This window comes from Nyctereutes procyonoides, unplaced genomic scaffold, assembly GCF_905146905.1.
Source record: "Nyctereutes procyonoides isolate TBG_1078 unplaced genomic scaffold, NYPRO_anot_genome, whole genome shotgun sequence".
In the NCBI taxonomy this organism is placed as follows: Eukaryota; Metazoa; Chordata; class Mammalia; order Carnivora; family Canidae; genus Nyctereutes; species Nyctereutes procyonoides.
Window position 1 is genome coordinate 10,470,070 of NW_026575145.1, and position 8,206 is coordinate 10,478,275.

At 32.6% G+C, this 8,206-nt stretch overlaps 1 protein-coding gene across 7 annotated transcripts in view; it reads right to left on the reverse strand.

Moving 5' to 3' along the window:
* The window catches only part of MIPOL1 (mirror-image polydactyly 1), a 321,422-nt gene that overhangs the window by 186,235 nt on the left and 126,981 nt on the right, over positions 1 to 8,206 (reverse strand). The window lies entirely within an intron of this gene.

The following is an 8,206-nucleotide window of genomic DNA, read 5'->3' on the forward strand; positions in this document are numbered from 1 at the left end:
AGGAATAAATGAATGGGGGAAATAGATAAAAATGCTGGACGTTGTAGCAGGGTACAAAAATCTTAGGGGCTCAGAGATTCTATGGGTTTCTAAGTTCACTGATAAGAAGAAGAGGATTAAATTTTTCTGTATAAACAGAACAATTTCTACAATGTGAGTGAACTAAACATATAAAACATAAAAACTGATGGTAAATTTTTAAAAACTTAATTTGGCCTATATTTAATACAAGGTCTATTTTCAGCAGTAATTTCCTCTTACCTGTTATTATTGTAAATTCTGAAGAATTATATCAAGCAGATAATACATTGTTATGGCTGCTTTAGATTATATATGAACTTTCTGAAAGATTAACATGCCCTAAGTTTTTAACAAAAAAGTTCTCTAATATTGTGTAAGTTTTTAACAGCTGCCATATCTCCCTCTGTGCAATCTGTTTTCAGTCACAGATCATTGTGATCACATACAATTAAATGTCTTCCCCCTTGGATACGATACAATTCTTTCCTTTGCAGACAAAAAATAATACCAGACTCTTCCAGTCAAAACAGAAACTACACTTTGGTGTCAATGTGAATTATGTACTTTGAACTGCAGATGTTTGGAAGCACTTAGGATTATATAAATAAGTTTTTATTCTTCTTTATTTAGAAGAATCTTTAAAAATCACTTTATTTTAGATTTAAAAACAACAACTAGAATGCTTTTCTCACACTGCAATACATGGGATAAAGAGTTTTCAAATTCAAAGAGTAACTTGTTTCCTCAAAGTCCTGGAAAAATATCAATAACTTGGTTTAACTGAATAGTAAAACAATACTTAGAGGTTTAAAAATACCAATGATTAAAAAAGAAAAACAATAATTATGTGAACAAGTGTCTAAAACTACATACACTGTAGCTGATATGTGTGTATATACACACACACAAACATATAGAAAACATAGTTATTCAGCAAATATTCATTGATCATCCACTAGACAATATACCAGCAACATGTCAGGCAATGATATGTTTCTACAGATTTATATATATATATTTATCTCAATTATATATATACATTTCAGAAATTCCATAAGAAAATAAATAACCAGGGATTTAATAATCAATATAATAATTTATATCTTTTTTTTAAAGTAAGCTCCACACCCAGTAGGGAGCAGGGCTTGAACTCAATACCCTGAGATTGAACTCAATACCCTGAGATCAAGACCTGAGCTGAAATCAAGAGTCGGATACTTAATCCACTGAAACACCCAGGTGCCCCCATACTCATTTTAAACTATTGAATTATTCAAAAGCAGATTAAAGAAACATTTTAAATCACAAAGTAAAAGGATTAGTAAACATGACAATTATTTTTAAAGGTATCAACACACATACAGGTATTTATTTAGTATGCAGTTATTAAAATACCATTTTTGTAATACTGTTTATTATAGGAGTTTTCATAAAAGCTGTGCATTTGAAAAATCATGGTTTGTATCTCTATTTCAGAATAAAGGTTAATACACAGGCTATTAATGATAGTCAATCAACTCTTAGTGAAAATAGTATATGTCAGGCCCTGTTTGAAGTACCTTACATGTGTTAAACAGTAAATCATCATGTGGACCCTATGAGTTAGATATTATTAATAATAAAATAGAGGTAGAAGCAGAAAGTAATAACTTCTTTAAAGTCATGCAACTAATAAGAAGGATTCAATTTTATGCAGTGTAATTCAATTTATCACAAAAATGTATACTGTTACACACACATGTACATTAGCAAAAGGAATGGAAACAGGACTACAGAAAAAGTTAATGATGATGATATTCTGAGGTACCTGGGTGGGTCAGTGGTTGAGCGTCCGCTTTCAGCTCAGGTCATGACCCTGGGATGGAGTCCAGCATCAGACTCCCTGCAGGGAGCCTGCTTCTCCCTCTGCCTATGTCTCTGCTTCTCTCCCTGTGTCTCTCATGAATAAATATATAAAATCTTAAAAAAAAATGATGACATTTTAAAATCTGAACTTTGAGTGATTAGAGATATGGATAATTTTTAAAGTAGTACATAGATCTGAAATAAGAAAATACATAGATCAGAATGGAATATGGATTAGCTAGTATATAGAATTATCATCTTTTAACTCAGTTCATTCATACCCAATGAGTGCATTGTTTGCAGGTTGCATCTCAGAGCTCATAAATATTTCAGAGAGCTATTTCTAGACCACATCTCTGATCACACTAAGTCCTACCTACCCTATCTTGGTATCATTTGTTGGCTCTCTCATTGCTTCCAGAATTAAAACTAAGTTTTGAAAATAACAGCAGCATTTCATGATCCAGACCCATTTCATATTTTTCATTCCTCCCCAATTGCATACTTTGCTCTGATTTGGACATGCTAAATTATCTATCTGCTTGGCACTGTCCCTCACATCCACTTATGATCTTGAGGCAAACCTAGCACCTGGTTCACTGAAGCTATCTAATACAGGTTTATTAAATAAGTATCATGAATTTAATTTAAAGAAATGTTATTTTTTCATATTAATTTCCTTTAAAAATTAAAGGCATATGACCAAACAATTTTAGGTATTCATATACATACAAGCATAGAGCATAAAAATATTTGAAAAATCTGAAAAAGTATATGAAAAATAACTAATTTCCAAAGTAGATATGCAAAATAGTACTATTTATGTTTCCCAGGATGAAAAACTGTAAATGTAAACAATGACTATTTAATGATATACCTTTCAATTAACTCCCAATTAAGAAGTACAAACTCTACATCTTTAAAGAGCTTGGTATACAGTAGCAATACAGTAATATTAGTGGGGCCATAATAAGGAAAGAAGAGTATTAAGACAGCAAGATTTTAGATAGGAAAAATAGGGTTCCAAAGCCAGAGGAGAGAAGACGTAGAAGTAGAGAAAAACCATATCAAGGCAAATGAGAAGATTTTTACCATACCTCATAAGCCAAACCATTGCACAGGTCTTATTTTGGGTGAAGTTTATATAGAGTGAAATGCACAGATTCCGAGTGTATACTTGAATGATTTTGCAATAAACAAAAAATGAAGTTAGACAACCTTCTTTACACATACAGAAAAACTAACTTAAACTTGATCACAGAACTAAGTATAAAAGCCAAAAATATGAAAATCATAGGGGAAAACATCTTAGGAGTAAAAATTTATCTTAGGAAAGAAAGCTTAGGAGTAAATCTTAGTGATGGTGGGTTAAGCATAACCTTCTAAGGATTCAAGTGACATTAAATAAAAAATATAAAATGGGCTTCATCACAATAAAAAACTTCTGCCTCCCATTGACATCACTGAGAAAGTGAAAAATTTTACAAATGATATGTGATAAAAAGCTTGTATGTATAATATATAAAGAACTGTTACAACTCAATAATACAAAGAATAAACATATAACTAAACAATGGGCAAAGGATCAGAATACAAATATTTCTCTAAAGAACACATACAAATGACTAACAAACACAAGAAAAAATAAGACCTCATTAACCATCAGGAAAATGCAAATCAAAACCACAATGATAGTGACTTCTGCAAGAGGCTGGACTAAGAAGCTCCAGGCCCAAGTTCCCCAATGGAAATAAAAAGTAACCAACATATGAATCAAACCTTTGTGGGAATTCTAGAAATGAGTTAAGGATTAGCAGTAAACAAATGAACCTCCAACCGAGAAAAAGATAATGCTCATATTGGTAGAAGGTTTTGTGACATTTTTATTTGCCCTTCCTGGAACTGTCTTCCTGGCACATCACAGTGATTTCAGTTGGGTGGAGGCTATCCAATTCCTAGCTCCTTCCTTAGATGAAGCAAAAAGCGGGACTTTTTTCAAACATTCTGTTCTATCTATAGGCTGCCCAAAGGATTTGTTTGTGCCTTGTCTGATGTGGACCGCTAATGGGGCAAAGGCACAGTTTGGATATTGGGTTGGAAGTTGCTGAAAGCAGTAGTGGGTACCATGGCTAATGAAAGCTATAGGAGAACTACAGAGCCTCTGATGTCTAGAGTCAAGAAACTATTAGTAAAAGACTGCAGCAGATATCCAAGGTCCTGCAAAGAAGTAAGTGTGAGACTCTAAGGGAAATTAAAGACATTTAAAGCAACCAAGTATGGAGAAGAGTTGGTAAAAAAGCATACATAGGCTCAGGGAAGATGCAGCTCCAAAAAAAGTACCAAGAAAAACTTGAGCCATCACACCACTCTGATTAGTCAAAGTCCTCTGTATAGAGCCAGTCTGCAAAGACTGGGAGATGTGGATATTTATTCTAATGCCCAATTTTCCACAACAAAAAATCAGATGGCATACAGAGAAAGAAAATCATGGCCTATTTGAAGGAACAAAATAAATCCTCAGAAACCAATCCTAAAGAAACACAGGCCTTAAACTTACTGGAAAAAGACTTTGAAGTGTGCTCAATGAGAAAGAGGTGAAAATAAACAAAAATTAAACAAGATGAGGACAGCAATTTATGATCAAAACGAGGATATAAAGAAATTAACACAATTATCTAAAAAAATGAGACATTGTGGAGCTGAAAAACACAGTATCTGAATTGAAAAATTCATTAGAAGGGTTCAACATCAGACTCAGAATTAAGAAATCAGCGAACCTAAACAAAGTTAACTTGAAATTACTGTCTGAGCAGCAAAAAGAAAAAAATAATAAAGAAAAGTGACCTAAGGGATTTATGGTGCCATCAAGTGGACTAATATACACATTATGGATTCAAAGAAAGTGAAGACAGAAAGGAGCAAAGAGTTCATTTGAAAAAATAATGGCTGAAAACTTCCCAAATTTGAGAAAATATAGGATATAAAAATATAAGAAATTTAACAAACTCCAAGTAGGACAAGTCTAGCAAGGCCCATACTAAGATACATTATAATCAAGTCATTGAAAGTGAAAAACAAATTGAATCTTGGAAGCATCAAGAGAAAAACAACTCTTCAGGTACAAGGGATCCTTAATAAGATTTCCAGCAGATTAGTCAGGAGAAACCTTGCAGGCCAGAAAGCAATGGGATGATGTATTTGAATTGCTGAATGTGGAAAAAAAACAAAACTAAACTAAACAAAAAACCCTCAATACCCCCTTAAATAAGAATTCCATACTGGCAAAAATGTCTGTCAAAGATGAGGACAATATTAAGACATTCTCAGATAAACAAACCCAAGGGAGTTTATTAACATTAAACCTGCCCTAACAAGAAATGCTAAAAGGAGTCCTTCAGGATGAAATGAAAGGACACCAGACAGTAAACAAAAAGCCACGTGAAATTTTAAAGTTCTTCAGTAAAGGTAAATATATGAACAAGAACAAAAATCGGTATTAAGTTTGGTTGACAAACCTACTTTTTATTCTTTTATAGAATTTAAAGACAAAAGCTTAAAATAATTATAACTAAAAAAATAATTATAACTATGTTAATTAGTACATGATGTATAAAAATGTAATTTGTAACAACATAAAGTGGGGAGGCAGAGCTGTAAAAGAGTATAATTTCTATGTGATTGAAGGTGTCAATTTAAAATAAACTGCTATAACTTTTAGGATAGTTTACATAATCCCCTGGCAAACTACAAAGAAAGTACCTATAAAATTATACACAAAAAGAATGAAAAGCAAATGAAAGCAAATCACTATAGAAATATCAACTGAAAACAAAGGCAGGTTGGTAAGAGAGGAAACAGATTGAAGACATTCTAAGTCCTATAGAGAACAACGAACAAAATAGCAACAGTATGTCCCTATCAGTAATTACTTTAAAGGTAACTGAACTAAATTCCTGAATCAAAAGACATACATGGGCAGAATGAATTAAAATAACAAAACAAAACAGATCCAACTATGTGTGGTCTGCAAGAGACTCACTTTCCATCTAAGGACATACAAAGGCTTAAAGTGAACAGATAGAAAAAAGATATTAATGCAAATAAGAGCCAAAAAAGAGCAGGAGGGCTATAATAACATTAGGCAAAGATTTAAGTCAAAAATTGTTACAAAAAAGGACACTTTATACTGATAAAAGGGTCAATTCACTAATAAGACATAACAGTTTTTACATCTGCTGATTTCAAAACTCACACAAAGCAACAACAATCAAAAGAATGTGGTACTGGCATAAAGACAGACATGTGGACCATAGAACAGAATAGAAAGTCCAGGAATAAAACACTGTATATATGGTCAAATAATTTATCATAAGGGGGTAAAGACCATTCCCTGAAGGAAAGGACAGTTATTTTTTTTCAAGAAATGATACTGGGAAGACTGGGTAATCTCATGGAAAACAATGAGGTTCAACACTTACACTGTATACAAAAGTTAACTCAAAATGGATCAAATACCTAAATAAAACTAAGAGCTAAAATTACACAATTCTTAAACAAAAATATGAGGGAAAGGCTTCATGACATTAATTTGGCAGTAATTTCCTGGATATGATATCAAAAACACAGGCAACAAAAGACAAAATAGATAAATTGGACTATATAAAAATTAAAAATATTGTGTATCAAAGAATTCAAACAACAGACTAGACCAAATGAAAATATCAGTAAATCATCTATTTAATAAGAGGTTAACATGTAGAATATATCAAGGACTCCTATAACTCAAAAATAAAAAATATACTTGATTAATAAATGTGCAAATATTATGAACAGACATTTCTCCACAGATCATACAAATGGCCAATATACATATATAGTAATATATATATATGTAAAAATATTTGCCTTCAGTAATCATTACAGAAATTCTGACCAAAACCACAATAAGATACTATCTCACACTCATTAGATTGGCTATTATAAAACAAACAGAAAATAACAAGTTTTGCTGAGGATGTGGAGAAACAGGAAGCCTTGTGTACTGTTCATAAGAATATAAAGTGGTGCAGCCATTGTGGATAATAGTACTGTAGTTCCTCAAAAAAGTGAAAACATAATTATCATATGATGCAGCAATTACACTTTTGGGTATACACTCAAAAGAAAAATATCTCAAGATATATTTGTACACACTTGTTCCTACCAGCGTTTCCACAATAACCATAGGCAGAGATAACCCAAGTGTCCACTGATGGATAAACACAATGTGGTATATATTATCAATGAAATATTGTTCAGCTTTAAAATGGAAAGAAATTCTGACTCATCCTACAACACTGACATTACATTAAGTGAAATAAGCCAGAACAAAAGACAAAATGGTAGCTCATCAAAATGTCACACATAAAGAGGGAATGCCTTGGGTGGCTTCAGTGGTTGACCATCTACCTTGCACTCAGGGCATGATCCTGGGCCCCAGGACTGAGTCTGGAATCGGGCTTCCAGCAGGGAGTCTGCTTCTCCCTCTACCGGTGTCTCTGCCTGTGTCTGCGTCTCTCATGAATAAATAAGTAAAATCTTAAAAAAAAACTAAAAATGCCACACATAAGAATTACCACATGACCCAAAAATTCCACTGCCACATATATGCCCAAAAGAAAAGTAAATATATATATCCACACAAAAAGTTGTAAATGGATGTTCATGGTATCATTACTCACAATAACTACAAAGTAGAAACAACTCAAATATCTATCAACTGACCAATGAATAAAACAAAATGTGGCATATCCATAAAATTATTATTTGGCAAAAGTATCGATTTGGCAATAAAAGTACTAATACATGTTACCACATAGATGAACTTTAAATAAATTTAAAGTGAAGGAAGCTACTCACAAAAACCACTTCTACGATGCCATTATATAAAATGTCCAGAATAGGCATGCTATCTATTGGGACAGATGGCAGATTACTAGTTGCACAGGCCTGGGGGAGGAGTATTTCTGGCGGAATGAATAGAAGTGACTATTAGTGGGTACAGGGTTTCTTTTGCAATTAAAATATTCTAAAATTGTGGGAATGCACAACTCTACAAAACAATAAAAAGTACTGAACTGTATAGTAAATGTGTGAATGGCATGTGAATCTCAATAAAGCTATTAAAATGCAAAAAAACCTCACCTGTGATTATATATGAGTAGATCTATTTTTGGGCTCTCTACACTGTCCCATTGATTTGTATATGTGCAAGACTCAGTTTTGATTATTGTAGTTTTTAGGTCTTGAAATCAGGTAGTATGAATGCTCTAAATTCTGATTTCACAAAACTATATTGAGT